Source organism: Falco rusticolus, chromosome 8 (genome assembly GCF_015220075.1).
Source record: "Falco rusticolus isolate bFalRus1 chromosome 8, bFalRus1.pri, whole genome shotgun sequence".
Classification (NCBI taxonomy): Eukaryota; Metazoa; Chordata; class Aves; order Falconiformes; family Falconidae; genus Falco; species Falco rusticolus.
In genome coordinates, this window is record NC_051194.1 from 30,839,732 (window position 1) to 30,857,842 (window position 18,111).

Sequence of the window (18,111 nt, forward strand, 5' to 3'; positions counted from 1 at the left end):
GACCACTGCAGGTATGGCCACAGGTAGGAACCAACTAAGCGGATGTAAATCCCAAAAGGCTGGAAAGAGACATGGGAGATCAATGAGGGAAAGGGCATGGAGGTTCAGAAGTAACCTCTGTAGCAGGTTCATATTCCTGCTGAGGTGTTGACCTGTTTTGCTAAGTGTGCTTACCAGTGGCATGTCATGGAAGGTCTGGCTGGGGCTGTACCACACTTGATGGCTCTGGGTTTGGATTTCAGCATACTTCTGGTTCTGCAGTCATCTGAACTAGCAAGCAGGATCTATTTTGCTGGACTGCTCTGGGATCAGCAGAAGGTGATCCATGTTGGCTGCCATGATAAACACTACTTGGGGAGCACCCTAAAAAGTGTTATAGCCTTTACAGGACTTCCACTTGAGCCTTCCTTTGGTAAGATTTTTTTTTTTTTTAAATTCAGTACTGTACAACAGATGTGCTTTTGTAAGTGTGGGAGCATATCTGGTGGCTTTCAAGGTCATTTTTCTTTATTGTACATTTTAACAGCTGTGTAACAATTCTTGAATAATGGATATCTGCTTTCTCTAGAGTATGCAGAATTGATTTTTTTGGTGAATTACTGATTGAATTGATTTTATGCTTAAGACAGTATTGGACAATTAAGTGTATAAGTTACTTTGATCTCTCATACTTTGCTTGATCTACTGTGGCAAGCTAAAGCTTTAGGCATATTTATCATGACAATTACAGAATCCAGAAATGGAAAAGGCCTATTAACTCCTCTAGTTCTCCTGACTGAACAGGAATTTTGCTACTTGTCATGGATTAACCACAGCTGGCAATTAAGCCCCACACAGCCACTTGCTTACTCCCCTCCAGTGGGGTGGGGGAGAGAATCAGAAGACTGAAAGTGAGAAAGCTCATGGGTTGGGATAAGGACAGTTTAATAAGTAATGCAAAAGCTGCACATGCAAGCAAAGCAAACCAAGGAATTCATTCTCCACTTCCCATGGGCAGGCATCTTCAGATGTGTTCAGCCATCTCCAGAAAAGCAGGGCTCTGTCATGCCTAATGGTCTTGGGAAGACAAACACCATCACTCCAAATGTCCCCCGTTCCTTCTTCCCCCAGCTGTATATGCTGAGCATGACATCATATGGTATGGGGTATTCCTTTGCTCAGCTGGGGTCAGCTGTCCCAGCTGTGTCCCCTTGCAGCTCCCTGTGCACTCTTAGCCTCCTTGCTGGTGGAGTGAGGAGAAGAAGAGGCTTTGGCTTTGTGTAAGTGCTGCTCAGCAGTAATGAAAGTATCCCTAAATTAACGCTGTTTCGAGCACAAATCCAAAATAGAGCCCCATACTAGCTACTGGGAAGAAAATTAACTCTGTCCCTGCTAAAACCAGCACTCTACTGTATGTTTATTACTAGTTTCTTCCTTTTCCCCCAGTCCTAGACTTTTCAAGGGATGTGATTTTTTTTCTTCTTTTTTCTACTCTCAGTAGATACTTTTTTTTAAACACGATACCGGTAAGTGGACTATATTAAACACTTAAGTGAAAATTTTATTGAGTTTTATCTGCTTCCCTTGTGACTAAACTTCATCTTTAGTCAGGATGGTTTTCCTGATATTCATATTCAACTCTTTGTTATAGTTTTGTTTGTTGCCTTTTATGTACCCTGGGAGGAAGAGGGAAGGTGGGGTGAGGTGGCCCTGACAGTTATTACTGTTAGTGGGGTGGAGAGCTTGTTACTAGGCTGGAAAAGAATTACACAGATGCCAAAGCAAAAGACAATAAGCTTGAGTTCATAGAAGAGATGAGAAGGGATTAACAACAGATCTGTCGCAGTGTGAAGGGTACTGAAGTATGTGTACTTTCTCTGTGTTTTCATGAAAAGGGACAGGAGGTGACCTACTAGGTGCAGAATTCTACCTTTTTGGGGTGGATTTCATATGAATAAGTAGACAGCCTTTTGTTCTGAATAAGTTGCTAAATACTTCTGCATTTACCTTCTGGACTTTTCTTTCTCTCTTGCTGGTACTTGCACAATCATGGTGTGGTATTATTCATAACACGCTAACATCCAGTCACTTTTTTGCCCTCAGTCTATCCTTCCTCCATGGTATTTGTATACCATTAGTGCAATATCCAAACACCTCACAGTCTTTATTGCTTTTTCCAGTTCCCCAGTGTATTAGGCACATGCGGTTATTCTCATTTGAGAAGTACAGGACTGAGGCACTTGAAAACTGGAGGCCATAAACTGAAAGATATTTAGGCACCTAAATGTGTAAAGCACCAAATATGATTTTCTAAAGCATCTGAATACATTAACTTCCATTGCAGTCAGCAGGAGCCTAGAGGCTTAAGTACCTAACTCATCTGGATGTTGTCAAAAAATGTGGATGGCTGCCAGTCTGTCTCTGTTCATACTTAGTTAGATAAATATTTGAAAATACAAGTCTAGATGACTTGCTCTGTGCTACACAGGGAGACCCCCAACTGATAACCTATTACATTAACATTTTTTCTTCAGCTTTTCAGTTTTATATCAATTGGTTATTCTACTTATAAGATCATTTGTAATACTTTCTTCTGAAATATTATAAACACAGTACTTTAGCTATCAAGTTTCTTAGCAATCCAGCAACAGTACCACACTTAGATTGAATCATGTTTAGATTATATTGCTCCTAAACCAACTATTTTCTTAATGGCATTTATCAAAGCATTTTTGAAGCTGTTATCTCTAAATGCAGAGTGTACTTCTTCAGTTAGTACTAAGTAGGTAGGAAGGAGATTTTGTACTGACAGGTTTCTGGATAAAAGCTATGTTTCATATGTCTGTTTTTTAAAATCTTAATGGTATTTGATAAAATGCAGCTGTTACATTTTATCACTTTATGCTCCTGAATTAAATCACTTGAGTCTGAGACACAGCATTATTGCATCTTTATTGCAAGGTTTCTGGAAGCCTCCAGAGAGTCACAGGTGTGACATGTATCAGAAGGCTGTGTGAAGCTCCTGCCAGCGTCCCCTGTGCACTTGTGTACTGCAGCAGCTGCTCCATGTGCATTTAAAACCTCCCCCATGCAGGGCCTTTCCTTTCTTTTGTCATCATCCTCCTGCCTCAAAGCAGAACAGGAATGAGAAGCAGACCCAGACCCTGGACATATCTGTTCTCTGGTCTGTACTTGCATTTTGGAGGTTGATGTCAGAGCCCACTGGACCAGCTCACCCCAGTTCCACCTCCAAACCCCATGGCTGCAACAAATCAATGGCTGGCATGGGCCTTCTGCCATCATCTCTGTGGTGCATGGACTCTCTTTTAGACAAAGATCAGTCATGGGCCTTAAAACCTTCACCCCCATGTGTGCCCCAAGAACAGCTGGAAAAGCACCTGGCAAAGACCATCCTGGCTTCTGGCCGTGTCTGGGATGTCCTGAAATGCGGCATTTAGCTGTGTCTGAGTCACGGGTGGGCTATCTGAGCCTGGGGTGAGGGCTCTGGGCAAAAAGGGGACAGGGTCAGGAAACGGCACTGGTGCTTGCTCTCCCCGGATTACCCCGAAGAAACTGCTGGATTTGGTTTCTGCACTATTGTTTATAAAGCATTAACTGTATCAAGCATCAGAAACATTCAGCTGTAAGGGCCTTGCCTTCTTGTGGTTAAAGGGCTAAAAAGCAGCTACAGGTGTTACACCAGTACCACTTAATGTAATTTCACTTTAGACTGAAATCCAGCACTTCGTGGTTTGGAAGCAACAGCTACACCTGTCCCCTTTGCTGCCAATACTGGCCTCTGTGTGCCCAGTGGGGCTTGTTTGGTGCTGGCTTTCTGATCTACCACAAAGGTAACGTAATTAAAAATTGCCTGCATATGTTTAGTTTTGTAGCTTCCTTTTGTAAAAAAGCCAGTTCTCTCAAAATGCTTCCTGAGGGTGTGCTGATTTTTGTTGTTTCATATTCAAACATTTAAAAATTTTTTTCCTCCTCTGTATCACAGTGTGGAAAGGACTTGCACTGCAAAATTAATGATGAAGGGGCTGCAATTTACTAAAAGAAGCACCAAGTCACTTTATCATGCAATAATTTAGTTTACAAGTGGCTAAAACATGACTGAAATAAAAATAATTTATAGCAGCAAGTAACACTTCTGCCATTGAATTCAGATCTATTTATAGCCTACAGTGTTAAAATTTCAAGTAAACCCCCCACATTTTCTATTAATTGTAGAGTGGAAAGTGAGTAAGTATTTCATTAAAAGAATATTATTGTGTTTTTTTTACTAAGAAAATTTCTTTCTAAACTACTGGAAGTAGTTAGCACTGTATTTGATTTTAACCACCTATAGGACATGTAAAAAAATCAATGTTAAAGAGTTCTGTGGGTAATCCCTTCATATTGAACTGAACTCGCACTTCAACTTGAAATAGCTAAAATCTGCTCTGGCAGTGGATTGTTTTCATAGCTTTGTGTGGATGGAATTTAGGAATTTTTTAAAATGATTGAATAACTTTTTCATGTCTTCTGCTGTTGGAACAAATCTGAATATATCTTTTAGTCACATTCTTAAGAAAGGCTGTTTCTGAAATAAAGAAATGAAGAAAATCCAAGCTGTGAAAACTGACTGTGCCTTCCAGTGGCAACACGGTGCAATTCAGCTTTCCTGTCTGCTGGAAGGCATATGATTGGAACTCAAGTGAGTAATAGATTATGGATAGGACATTTTCTGCGCAAAACTCGGATTTTTCTCAGCTCTGAAAACATCAGCACCAATTCAATAAAGAAAATCAGCATCTTTTCCTTTTTTTGCATGTGGCTTTCATATTTAATGATATTTTCATGAGTATAAAGACAACAGCTTCAATCTTTTGTCTTTTGGAATTCAACTCTAGTTTTGTTATAAAATGGGCATATAACGTGACATCATAATAGAGTACGTTAAATGTGTCTTGGCTCTGGATGTTGCTGGAAGTCAGTGCCTACGATGATGAAAGGAGATGGTAAGAAATATTTAGCTGCAGTTACACTGGCATTTTACTCTGACATAGCCCAGAAAAACCCCATACCCCTCCCAGAGGAGGGAGGGTGCCTGTGGCCATCCAGTAAAACCAGAGCATGGTTTGGCAGGAGACTGATCTGTCAAAAAAGACCAGATTTCTGCTGGGGTGGGAGAAAGAGAGGGGAGAGATGTCTCTTGGCAGCAGTGGCAGAGTTCTTTCCTGTGGTGAAAGGCTCATGCCGCTGGCTATGCCATGGACCTGGTGAGCTCCACGGTGTTGGACGTGGCCGCTGCCCTCAGGGGGTAAGACATGCTCCTCCAAAAGGCAGTTTTTAGGAATGAAATGAGGCTCTTATTTCAAAGTGCTGGTGGAACCCATCTTTTCCCATTGGCTGTAGATCAAGCTTTTTGCAGACTTGATCCAGGTTTTCAAATACCCTCCTGGAAGTTCACGGAGACTTGTAGATACTATGGCAGATAAAAGAAGGCTGGAGCTAAGGGAGCTTCATGTGCACATAATTTTTATAATATTTTATAGAAGGAAACCTACCTTTAGCATGCACTGTGGAGGCTTTTTTCCCTGAGCACATTTCACAGTATTGTTCTGATGTCATGCTCGCACAATACTGCACAAAGTACCAAAGGAGAGTGCATCTTTCTGTAGGTTGTTTGTTATCATCAGAGAATCTATGCTTAAAATAGAGGGACCAGGAGAGATTAGTTAGGTGCAGCCCCTCTGCTTTTACCTCCTCTTAGGATGAAGTCTGGTTTGAGTTATGTTTTACTGTCTTCTGATTTGCCTGAAGCATTTCTATGGCAAGTGAAAACACTAGGTTATAGCAGCTGCTTTTTAGCTTTTACCATAAACAACATCATACTGTAATACCTAAGATAATGGAAGCGTTTCTTACTATGTAATGAAGCTTGGTGTAGTGCAAGGTCTTTAACTGCTCCTGAAGCCGTCGATGCAAAGAGCTGTTTTGCTGTACTGATCTTACTGATTCCTGGCTTTTAATCCTTTTATAGTTGAATAGTCTCTAGCTCATGAAGAGATCACTTATTTAATTGTAGAATGAAAAGAATGTGCTGGGCAATAGCTGTGAGGCTCAGAGCAAATGTGGAAAAGTAGGCACCAGTAGCTTGCTTTGGAAATTACTACAAAAGTGAAATGTTAAGTTTGAAGTAAAGGTGCAAAGAGATGCAAAGGTCCATTTGGTTATTAGCGGTCCTCACCTGTCTCTTACTTTGTCTCATGTATTTGTCATATTCCAGGTGGATTTTTTTGTTGTTGTTCTCTACTTGATTTATATCAGTTAAATTATGAAACATACTGCCAGTGGAGGCAAAAATACCCCCCAGAAGTTACTGTTCTAAGTTAAATAATATATACACATTTCGTATTCTGTGACAGAAGTTATGCCATAAGCTGAACTACCCAGAGGGGGGAAAAATTGCAGGGCGGTTGCTAATGCACCTTCCTTGAAAGGCTGTTGGAATGTCCCAACCTGTTGGAGAGCCTGTCTGGTCATGTAGAGGTAAAAATAACTTGGGAAGGGAAAAAAAACCTGAAGACATTTCATGTAACTGTTTTGAAGAGTCATTGTTTTACCTACAATTGAGAGGACAACAGGTTTGTCTCAGTATTTGAGCGGATAAAAAACACCCAGCTGTTTGTATTTCTTTAGCAGATTCATTCTGCTACATTGTAAATTGCTTTTAAGCTGTGTTCATATGTGGTGTGAAAATTACTATCACTTTTGTCTTTTTTGAGGATTAGAGAGCAAAGATTAACTTTTCCAGGGCTCAGCAGAGTACTTGAAGGTCGTAGAAATCTCAGATCAGACTGGGAATTATTCTTGGCACTCCTGGAAGGTGAGGTAGTGAGGGGCATATTCCTAAATATTCATGCTTTTCTTTTGTGGATGTGGTTCGATTGAGACAACCTGAATGCTTGCAGCTCTCTAATTGTGAGAGCATCAGACAATTAGAGAAGGAAAATTTCCATGTGTGCCAGCAGTGTGCTCTGTCATTGCAAAACTATGAATATAGGTATTGCCTTTGACATTTGATGCGATGGCTGTTGCTGTCATGACGAGTCTTTTCTTTCCAATTATATTACTGGATTTTGGGTCAGCCAGCCAGTGCTTTCTTGAGTTAAAAGTATACCTTTATTTGTGAATGATCAGAAATATTTCCAGTCTTCCACGTGTATGTAATACTATGGCAATAGTCTTGTATAGCATGTTGGGCCTTTCCCTTTAACATCTAGTTAGATTTGTACTTCAGTGGCAATAAATAAGGCTCTGTATCCATAACCTAAGCTCATGAAGCATACGTCAAAGTTTCTTTTCTGTTTTTCAAAGCCTTTTTGCCTTTTTTAAATGTCTTTCCTGACTATATGTTTTTTGCTCCTGCTGGTTATATCTTGGTAGCTCTTAATCAGCTGTCCTCATACACTTTTTTTTTCACCTCCAAAGTCAGTTACTCATCTCCTTCCTGTAGTTGTCACAGATCACTTTCAGGTGAAGTCTTATGTATAGAAATTATAGCTTTGACTGCAGCTAAAATCTCTTGGTGCTATCAGCACCTGTATTCATGGGGAGATGCAGCAGATGAAAATGACAGATTTCTGGTGACTGGAGTCATAAAATAGCATTCCTGATGGCAAATATTTCTGAGTCGTCTTTGGGCTGTGGGATTTGTAGTCTTCCCAGGAATAGACCAGCAATTATAGAGAATGAATGAAGTTTATTGCTGTGAGAAATCCTGACAAAGAAAAAAAAAAGTATCTGGGCATTTTTTTCTTGATTTTAAAATGAGATGTTGAGGGAGCTTAGTCAAAATTATGAAATACTGGACAACTGTACTACATCGCGAAGCTGATTCATGTAGTGCATCCCAAACCTGAAGGTGCTGTTTCCTGGCTTTGCCTTTCTAATTTCTTGCTGGTATGGCCCTGTGTAATTCTTTCAGGAGAGATGATGGTGCTTTTGCTTTTTTTTTGTTCTTTGGGTAATCTTTGTCCCATGGAGAGTCCCACTTGTACCCCCTTCTTTTCTTCTACTTCTACCTATATTTCCTCATTTAATCTTTCTAGTCCCTATTTCTCTTTTCCCCCTTATTTTCTCAGTTCCTTCCTAATACCTTCCTGTCGGTTCTGGCAAGTGGTGTCCTACAGGGTGACATCATTGTGCATGTCTCTTCTACATGGCTCAGATTTTGCCCTTTTCCCCACCTTCCCTGTGGCACATTCGGGAAGATGCAGGTTGCTCGCTGGAAATCTACTTCAGATATCCTAATAATATCTGAAAAAGTTCACATCAACAAGAAAGCAGAAGGGAAAACAAGGGCATGGTCATTTAAATGGAAATGCTGAACAAGTATCAAGTTGGAGAAATGAGCTTTAAAGTGCTGCAATTAATTTGAATTCCTCCTTACCTTGATGTACAAAAATGTATTTAGAAGCAACTGTTTGAAGATGCATGTAATATTTAATGATATGCATTTAGTCCTTCTGAAAGTTAATTATCAGAGCAGCCATTATAGCCAAGAACAACATATGTTTCCTCTGGAGTGCCTTTCTGAACTTGTTTAAACGTTTTTATTCAAAGATGCTGGAAATTCTGTCTAGTGTGTGATGTCTCCAGAGAACTGTAGGCTGATTTTGCCTTTCTTGGTACCCACTGCTGTTGGGTGTGCATTGGCAGGGTTTATCACCTTCATCTGTGTGGGGACACTTTCTTCTTCCTTTCTCAATTTGGTGATTTATTAATTATCCTTGTTAGTGTGTAAAGGCAAGAAAATTATTTTTGGTGCCAGAATGGTTCCTTTCTGAGCTTTAGGTATTTTTACTTTTTGCTGATACTTTACTTTCAATCTTGATGTGCAATGTGCTATTTCAAATAAAACCACGAGAAACAGTTCAATTTTTTTTCAAGGAAAACAATCTAATGTTTGCAGTGGTCCATGCTGCATCGTTTATGGATGCCTGAAAGTAGATGCATCCCAGTCTTGAGCATCACACAGTGCTTCCTAGGCACAGAGGTGTGATGTGGAGTTTGTAGGAGTAACTTGCTGAATTCATACAACCTCCCCCCCCCCCCCCTTTCCCCCGAAACATACCCCAAATCGAGCAATATTAGCTTGCAGTGAGGCCAGTGAATATATGCTAGGTATTTATTATCTTTGTTTCAACTTTTTCAGGGGGAGTATGTGTGCTGTTAAATATATTACAGTACCTTTTCTGTGGAGTTGTAAACATCTATGGCGATTTGGCAGGGCTACTTCTGTTAAAGTCCTTAGGTAACACAGTGTTTCCTAATAAACTATTATTTGTCTGGAGCCTCGTTGGTTTCACTCTTATTACAATCTAAGGGTTTTTTCCCCCTGAAAGTGACCCTCTGGGGTAATTATGTAGTGAAAAAGGGCTCACAAGTTTGAAATTACTGAACCACCTCAGTAGTTTTGAAGGTAAGAAATACCCAGTCTTTAATTAGCGGCTGAACTGTATATTTACTAGTAAAGGATAGGTTTCTTTAAGATTAATTTCTTTAGAAACTCTGAGATTCAGAACCTAGTACACAGACTTTTAATGGTGGCTGATTTACCTTCTGAATGAGAACCCGTTTGTAAATAAAATTTGGTTGCCAGTTTCTGGCAGCAGTACATTCCTGTTGAACTGCTTGCTGGAAAGTTGTGCTCTTTCAGCAATCTCTGCAGTTACTTCCACCAGTCCAGTGCAATGAGATGTTCGGAATTTAATTTGATCAAAAATTTGTTTTTATTATAATGTTTAGAATCAGGAAGTAAATGAAGCTTCCATAGACACACACTGTTGAAGGATGTTGTTATTTATTCAGTTTATAAATCAGCCCTGTTTTGTGCTGCTGAATGTAGTCCAAACATTGGCAAAGAAAAATAATGATAACATACATCACTGCTGCATAATTTTTAGGCATTTTATAGTCTGGAAAATGTGGTGGATTCTATAAAAGTGACAAATGACACAACAGTGTAATAAATAGCCATAGTTTCTGCATTGTGAATTGGAGTTTAGATTCAAATGGAAATTATTTTTCAGCAGATTGGATACGAATTCAACCTCACAACTTGTCTACACAAATTATTTTGATTTCCATCCATTCTTCTGTACTCTAATCAACAATGGTATGCACATTCTATTAGCTATGAATACAGCAAAACTTATATTTAAAGGTATATGAAGTGAGTTACTATGACTATAATACACACAGGTAAGATACATTTTAATGTGTCTCCAACAATAGGCCAAACTGTCTTGACTTAATTCATGACTTAGATTCATTGTTTGTTTAGAATGTTTGGCTCTTATTGAGTTTGTAAGTGAATGATCCGCGTATGTGCTGCATCTTTATCATGGTAATTAAATCCATCTTACCGGAAAAAATTCTATTTCCACTTTCACTTAACATATAAATATTTACGAGAATAAAGTTGTTTGAAATTCTTAAACTTATTAAAATACAGGATGGCTGCTCTGGTGAACAGTGTTCCAGTGGTAGTCTTATTAATATTGGATGGATGGATTACAGTTAGGGATTTTGTGGTTATTTTTTTTTTTTAAATTAACTGGAAATGCATTGGTAAGTATTTTCTTGGTTGCAAAGAATTGTTAGGCGGTAGAAAACTGTGAACCAAGGTTAGACTTGATACCTTGTGGCTAATTAAGCAATATAATAAGTAAACATAAGGCTCAAATAACATCTGTGGGTTTTGCTGAATTATTCCATGAATAGCTTGGCTTACACAGTATCAGCTAATTATAGTTTGTATGGAATATTTTCATGACTACATAGTTCTTCCCAAATGAAAAGTAAACTTTGGCTGCAATTATGTTTCTGTTTACTAGACTAGAACAGATTCTTTTCAGCCTTGAACAAAATTAACTTCTAATGGTGCATTGTATTCAGGTTCCAAACTTCACTGCTGTGGCTGAATCAGCTTGAGTTCACGTTAGTGGCACAAAAGTCTTTCAGGTGGGCTTCATTTTAGGGGAATATGGCAAGTCCACATAATGCCAATAGGTTCCATGACAGATAGGAAAAATGGACAGTACTAAAAGAAAAAGGTTTCTAGTTGTATCAGTAAACCAGTATGGTTGGGTCACGACATCAGTCTGCAAGACTCTGCAATGTAACATACCTGAAAATGCAATACATTCTTTAGAGAATGTTTGCACAGGAATTGTCATATCTACCTGGGCTGTACCAGGTCTAATTGCGTGTTCTGCTGGTGCCTATTGTGAGCAACACTTTGGTCAAGAGAAAGGTTACAGGAGCTGTAAGCTTGCCTTTGGAAAACTGGTGCCATGTAGCAGAGGCAACCTTAAACTAGGAATCATTAGTGTTTTCAAACTTCAAAATTTTTATGAAATCCTTATTGTAATTCTAGATGTTTCAGTAAGCTTGTTACTGCTCTGAAGAAAACCAACCCTGCGTAGGCTGCTCAAAATTGCATCTATGCATTGAGGGATGAAGTTGAGGAAGAGATCCAGTATCAACAAAATAATTGCTGATAGGGACTAGTGAACTAATATTTTGAAGAAAGTAGTAAAATTAACATTGAAATGGCTGAGAAAATCCATCAGAACATTTAAAAAGAGCCTTTAAATGTTTGTAAATTAAGAAGAACCTATACAACTGCAGTGATGTGTCTGATTTTTTTTTTTTGGTGTGTGGGTGTGTGTGTTTGTTTTTTTTTTTTTTTTTTACTCTCTAGCATAGGTAAATATGGGGAAACTGCCAAAGGGTTAAAAATGTAAATCAGGTTACTGAAGGATATAGGGAATAAGCCACCAAAAAGAAATACAATCTGCAGAAGAATGGTACAAAAAAACTGGAGAGCACAAAATTAAAATGAAATTGTTCTGTACTAGTGCTCTGTATCTTAGGAAGTTACAAGCAGCACAGTGCTTTGCTAAGAAGGTTGCCGTAGGCTTTCTATGTAGCAGTGTTCAGAAGCCAGTAAGTGTCCTATAAAGATGTAAAGCTTGCCATGATTTGAATGCATAAATCCCTAAGGACATGCTTTCTGGCTGTTTTGGCTGACAAGTTTTGTGGCCGGTTAAGCTCCAGGTCAGTAAGTCATTTGAACTTGTGCTTCATTCAGTTTAAGAGTGTTTATTTGAATATAAGTAGAACACTTTGACTCAAGGCAGAGTATGTGCTCAAATGTTCCTTGAAATCAATGTCATTTGTTTGACTTCAAATTGCCTTAATTTAACTTGGTTTTTTTTCATTTAAAGGCAGTGCAGCCTTTTGAGCATCAGTTTCTAAGCAGAAGCATCCAACCCAAGTAATGGTGTCCAATGCTTCCCTGATCTAGGGAAATGAAAACAGTACCTAGTGCAGAATCCTTTGGACCTGAAACTCCAGGAGCTGTTAAAAGTATATTGATCACTCAGGCATATTTATGACCTATTGCACTTAACCCAGAATGCCAAATCCCCAATACTTTAATTTTTAACTGTCCATGACAACTGTGAACAAAACCTAAAAATGTGCATACATATATTGACTGTAAATGGCCAATTAAAAAAGCACCGTAGAAATGGCACACGTAAATAACGAACTTGGCAGCCTGAGCCAGCCAATAATTTGCAGTCTTCGGAGCCTGCTGCTGTGGTGTAAATCTGTGGCCTTGCACGCTGTCTCCTGGCAGTCCTGAAGCTGGATTTCAGAGCTGAGGATGGTAAAGTCCTGCTGGATCTGCAGGAGGGCTCTGGCTCTGTTGCTGTCTGCTGACACTGGTAGCCAGTGCTGCCTCATAGTTTGAGACAAAACTGCAAAAACAACCTGGGTAACAGAGCAAGTGATGTTGTTGTTGTTCAGCTTTTGTGGTAACAGTGTAGTATTCCTATAGTATATATTTAGATACTCTTTTTGCATACAGTTTTCCTCTCTAGAACAGTAGTATGTTTCTAGATAGATGCTAATACTTTTGCTTCCTGTATCCAAACCTGGAAAGATGGCCTCAGTCCAGAGGCAGCTGAGAGATTTTTTTAAGAGTATTTCATGTTGCATTTCTACAGCTAAGAGGCAAAAAGGAGCTACTTATCTTGTGTTTCTCCTCTTATTACTGGTAGAAAGTAACGTACAGCAATGCAACCTGAAAGCACAACTTTTTTGTGCTATTTGCAACTGCCATACTATAGATGCTTATATCTTCTTTTATGTTTTTGAAGATTTATCACAAAATAAATTTCTACAGGTTGAGAGTTAAAGCTACCTTTTATTCTTTTAGCTGCAAGTTGTCAGTGAAATGAAAGCTCATTCAGTGAAACCGTTCTTGAAGACTTTAATTTTTTTCCTTCTAGGAGGCTTACTGCATGTAAAGTAAGCTGGTTTAGACTGTTATGTGCATAGTTGTTCATTAAGTATGAAAAAGAACATCTTCAAATGTTGATGTTACAGGGTTCTTTTGAAGTAAAGGGCAATTCACCCTGCTGCTCTGTTGCTTATTCGCTACTAATTTGCCTTGAATCAATGATCAAATGTATTTAAATATGTAATGAATTATTTTGCTTTAAGAAATATCTTCATGCAGTGATTAGCTGCTTTTATTTTTGCTGCTATTTTAGATTTTTTTTTTATTTTATGAACTGGCAAAGATGTCACTCTTTCCCGATCTTGCAGCTGTGTCTCCCTTGATGGCAATTCTCATTTCTGTTTTTCAAAGCAATACTGAAAAGTAACAATGTGTGCTAGTACCTTACTTTTTCATAAGAAGCTGTTACCTAAAACGTCCATTAGTGTAAAACTTTTCAGTTGCTTAATAAGCCCCTTAGCTGAGCATCACCAGCAACCTGATGGGGGAGGGTAAGGAGGAAGTTGGTGTTTAGATTTCAGGGTGCTGAGACCCACTGTCAGAGCAAACACAGTCACAGGGTAAGAAGTGGGGGAAACCCCACCTGATGCTTCAGGTGTAACTGATCTCCATGCTATATGTAGCCAGGACGGGGCTAGAGGAATCAGTCACCTGTCCCACCTTCACACATACTGCAAACCAGCCTTTCTCACCAGAGCACTAGTTTCATCAGCCTTGAAATAGACAAGTGAAAATTTAACACTGAGTTAAGATGGTCAAGTGGGATTTTTTCTTTTAAAAGGACAGAAAGAGCTCAAATAATTAAGAGTTGAAATTGCTGTTCTCTACCTTTGTAAATCTTGATGCTGTTGAGGGCGTAACTGCCACAGTGAAGTAGCACATGCTAAGGAACACGTGCAGTGCTGAGACTCAAAAACATCCACGTGACAGTCAATATCCTACCTTGTGTCTGAGGGATTCGTGGGTGGAGACCACTGGAAGTGGAAATTATTTAATGCATAGCAAACATGAAGGACAACCAGAGACTGAAAGAAAGGGCAGAGAGGAGGACTCAGGTTAAAAAGAAAAGGCCTATGGGAAATTGGAGGTGATTGCATGTTGAACTTCTTTGATTTAGTTGCATTCCTGGCAGTAATAGACTTAACTCCAGTGTATTCTCTGGGGGGAATAAATACAAAGCATGGATCTTGTATGGTTTTCTAAAGTGGATTTTTGTGACCGGACAGTAAATTTTACAGCAGGGTTTAGGAGAAAGTTAGAAATCATGAAGCTAAGATGCAGTTTAAGATGAGACACGTGACGGTGGAAGGGGGCAGGTCCTGGTGTAGCTAACGCTGCTGGCTCTGGCTGTGCCTTCCCGAGGAGGTGATGCAGCTGCGTAGTGGTGGGCCTATACAGTGAGAAGTGGGTAGTACTGGCATCCATACAGGATGTCTTTTGTGGGCTGTGGCTGCAGTCTGGTTGTAGGACTGAGTACCTGTCAGTAGCCTGATATGTGCCTTTAGGTGCTCTGGGAGGGTGCCAGCTTGCTGACTTGGTGATGCAACCTGAGCTTGTTGAGCCAGGTGGGAGGCAATGGGATTCCCTCAAAAATGCATTCCCAGCCCAACCTAAAGTGTTAATCTAGGCTTACCTATTAGCTGTAACATGAAAAATTTACCTTTATGAACTCCTCTTTAGTTTTTTTTTACCCCTTCTTTGTACCCCTGTGGAGGTCGAGACTGTGGCCTTAGCAGTAGGCGTAGAAGACCAGGGTAACAAAATAATATTTTTGTTTCATCGCTTTGTGAATCCCTTTGCTTGTATGTAATCAATCAGCGGATGTACCAGTTGAGTAATGGCTTGCTGATGTATACAAACAGAATTTGTATGTGTGTCTCTGTAACGAATATAGATATATTTGGAAAATGAATTTAAAATTTTATTGCAGCAAATATTTACTGTACCAAATTATCTCCTTTATTAAAAAGTATTAATATAATGAAATATATTATTTATCTGTGTAATCATTGCTTTTACAAGATGAACCACTATAAAATATATATTACTGAATTTTTGGAATTGTGAATTGACTAAAAAGGCCTTGGGAAAAAATAAAGATGATTGCTGGATTCTTTATTATTATAATTAATTTTTAATTGTCCAAAAAATTAGTACCTGAGCATTTTCCTTATTACGCTGGGGGATTAGAGCTGTACAACAAAGCCCTGAAAGTAAAGGAATCTGATGTCAGTTTTGTACGATGTCCTATACAGGCACTGCTAGTGCAGTTCCTATGACTAATTCTGCTTTCTTAAACTCCTTCCTATACCTCAGTAACAGGAGTTTGGAAAGAAATTCTACAGCAGGTTGCATACTGCCGTTCATGTACCACTATTTTGGGTCATTATGGGCCAGAAATATATTGTGCTGAAGGAGGGGAAGCCATGGGAAGGTGTGTGTTTTAATTGAAGTAATTAATATCAGAAAATCAGGCATGTCTATCCCAGTGTCTTTCAGGCAAGTTCGGGTGCCAGCATCCTCCCTACAGGAAAGCTGCTGCTTTGTGTAGAGTGCCTGATGGGGTACTTGGAAAGGAGCTTGCTCTCATGCTGCGCAGCTTCCCCCCCCCCCCCCCCCCGTAAAACATTTAGTAGCTTGTTTATTAAGCCAACAAAAATGTTAGATAAAGGACTGTCATTAACAGTGAATGTATACCCAAAGGGAAATAAGAGGTCAAATGCATGAGGCCTGAATTTAAGACAGTGGGCCAAGTTCAATGAAATGTCTGAAAGACCTAAAAACAGATTCCCTGCCTCTACAGTGAAGAAGAGGGCAGAGAGATTTGTCCCTGATGTTTGGGAGTGGTGGTAGCCCTCCAGTGTGGCTTGCCGTGCAGCCTGGTCATGTACCTGTGCTATTCAGGTGCACCTGTTCTTCCTCAGTAAGTTGTCTTGAAGAAGCACATAGTAGAAGTATATATGCTAAAGTATATGCATGCTAGATTTTTGCCAGGCTTGTTGATTTTTGGAATAAGTTCCTCTTCATGTGAGAATGGTATGATCACAGAAAACTGTGGAGAATTGCTTCTTACCCAGTAGTAAGAATAAAAGAATATTTACTATTTCTCAGAGGTGGCTCTTAAGATGCCTACTCTTCCACTTGGCTGCCTGCTAATCATTTCACACGCATTCTCAGAAGTAAATGGTTATCTGAAAATAATGTAAAAGCAATCTGATAACTGGGATACTTCACTATTATAAGTTCATTGGACTAAACTTGTGCTTCTGAGTTCAGTGAAGTTCAACATAGACTGAATTTGCCACTGTTTCCTCAGCTTGCTGAAAATCTGGGAAGGATTTAGGATCATGTACCTCTAATATACAGTTTTAAAATCTGTCTCTCGCCTCCATTTTGTCAGAGAAAAGCAAGCTTGGGTAGTTTCTGCAGAGTGGGAAGGGTGGTGGGTGGAGGCACGTGTGTCTCTACACTCCTACCACGTTCCCAGTCCCTTTGCAGTCATGGAAAATAGTAGGATGGAGATGATGCTCACAGGTATATATGGTCAGAGGAATGAGAGTAACTTTACCAGCATGATCTCCTCCTGCTAATAGCAAAATACGTCAGAGCAGGCATGACTTAACCTCTGACTGTTTCTCCTGCACTTCCTGAAGTAGAAAAACCAGTCCTAAAAACCCCAAGCTGCTTCATAGACCTTTATTTCAGATACTGCCAGATGGCTCAGTCTTGTATTTACCCAGATAAGTTGCTTTCCTTATAAGCAACTTGGACTGGTCAGAATAATGTGTACTGTTCAGAAATTATATCTTTATGTACACTTTGGCACCTGTTGTACATCATGACAAGTGCTCTGTGGACATTGTTCCGATAGGCGACAACAGAGAATCAAGACAGTAGGAAATAAGTTTTAATTTTTTTCAGCTGGTCTAAGATGTAATTGTATGAGTCAAGTAATGTTAGGCCAGCCAGAAGTAACAAATCCACTAATGTCTTTATGTTTCCAGCTAATAGGGTCCACTTAGATGGATTTGTTTGTGGAATGCAATGTTTTCCATTTTAAATGTTACTTTAACTAAATTGCTTGTGGTAGCGTGGCAATATAAAATCTTATTTGTTACCCACACTTAAAATTCAGATAACATTTAATAATTTTAAATTGCCAGTGAATTTACATTGGCTTCAATTGTAAGGATATGAGATTATTTTAATCTCCTATAATGACAAAAAATATTTTAACATTTTATAGGGCTTCAATCATTCTGCCATATGAGGAAAATGCATTTTATCCATTTGATTTTTTTTTTTTCTAAACCTTGATGTGATGAAGTTTGGTTGGCTGATTCATTTTGGTTCTCATGTTTCACATGAAAGAGAGAATCACCATGATAAATTGATGTATTATGGATTTGATGAATGGTTACTTCATATTCCATATAATTATCAGGTGATAGTTTCAATGAAAGATGCTGGGAAATGAAACTTTTCACTTCAGATAACCATCCGCCCTGTCTGGCAAGAAAAATGGATCTCTATTTTCCTCACATTACTGTGGATCAAGGCCAACAGAGGGAGGGCAACTGTTTGTAGGTTGTGAAGGATAGGATGGGTTTGAAAAAGTGCCTGTCTAAATGAAGTTGTGAAAGAAATTCTGATGACAAATAAATGTACATGCAACGTTGACAACCCTGATTACTTAAGAATGCTGGTTTTAATTAATGCCTGGCAGGGAAAGGATTAACCCTTTATAAAAGGCACCCAAATGCAGT

At 39.2% G+C, this 18,111-nt stretch overlaps 1 protein-coding gene across 1 annotated transcript in view; it reads left to right on the forward strand.

Moving 5' to 3' along the window:
• The window catches only part of DPP10 (dipeptidyl peptidase like 10), a 551,325-nt gene that overhangs the window by 38,690 nt on the left and 494,524 nt on the right, over positions 1-18,111 (forward strand). The gene's annotated exons all lie outside the window — the stretch shown is intronic.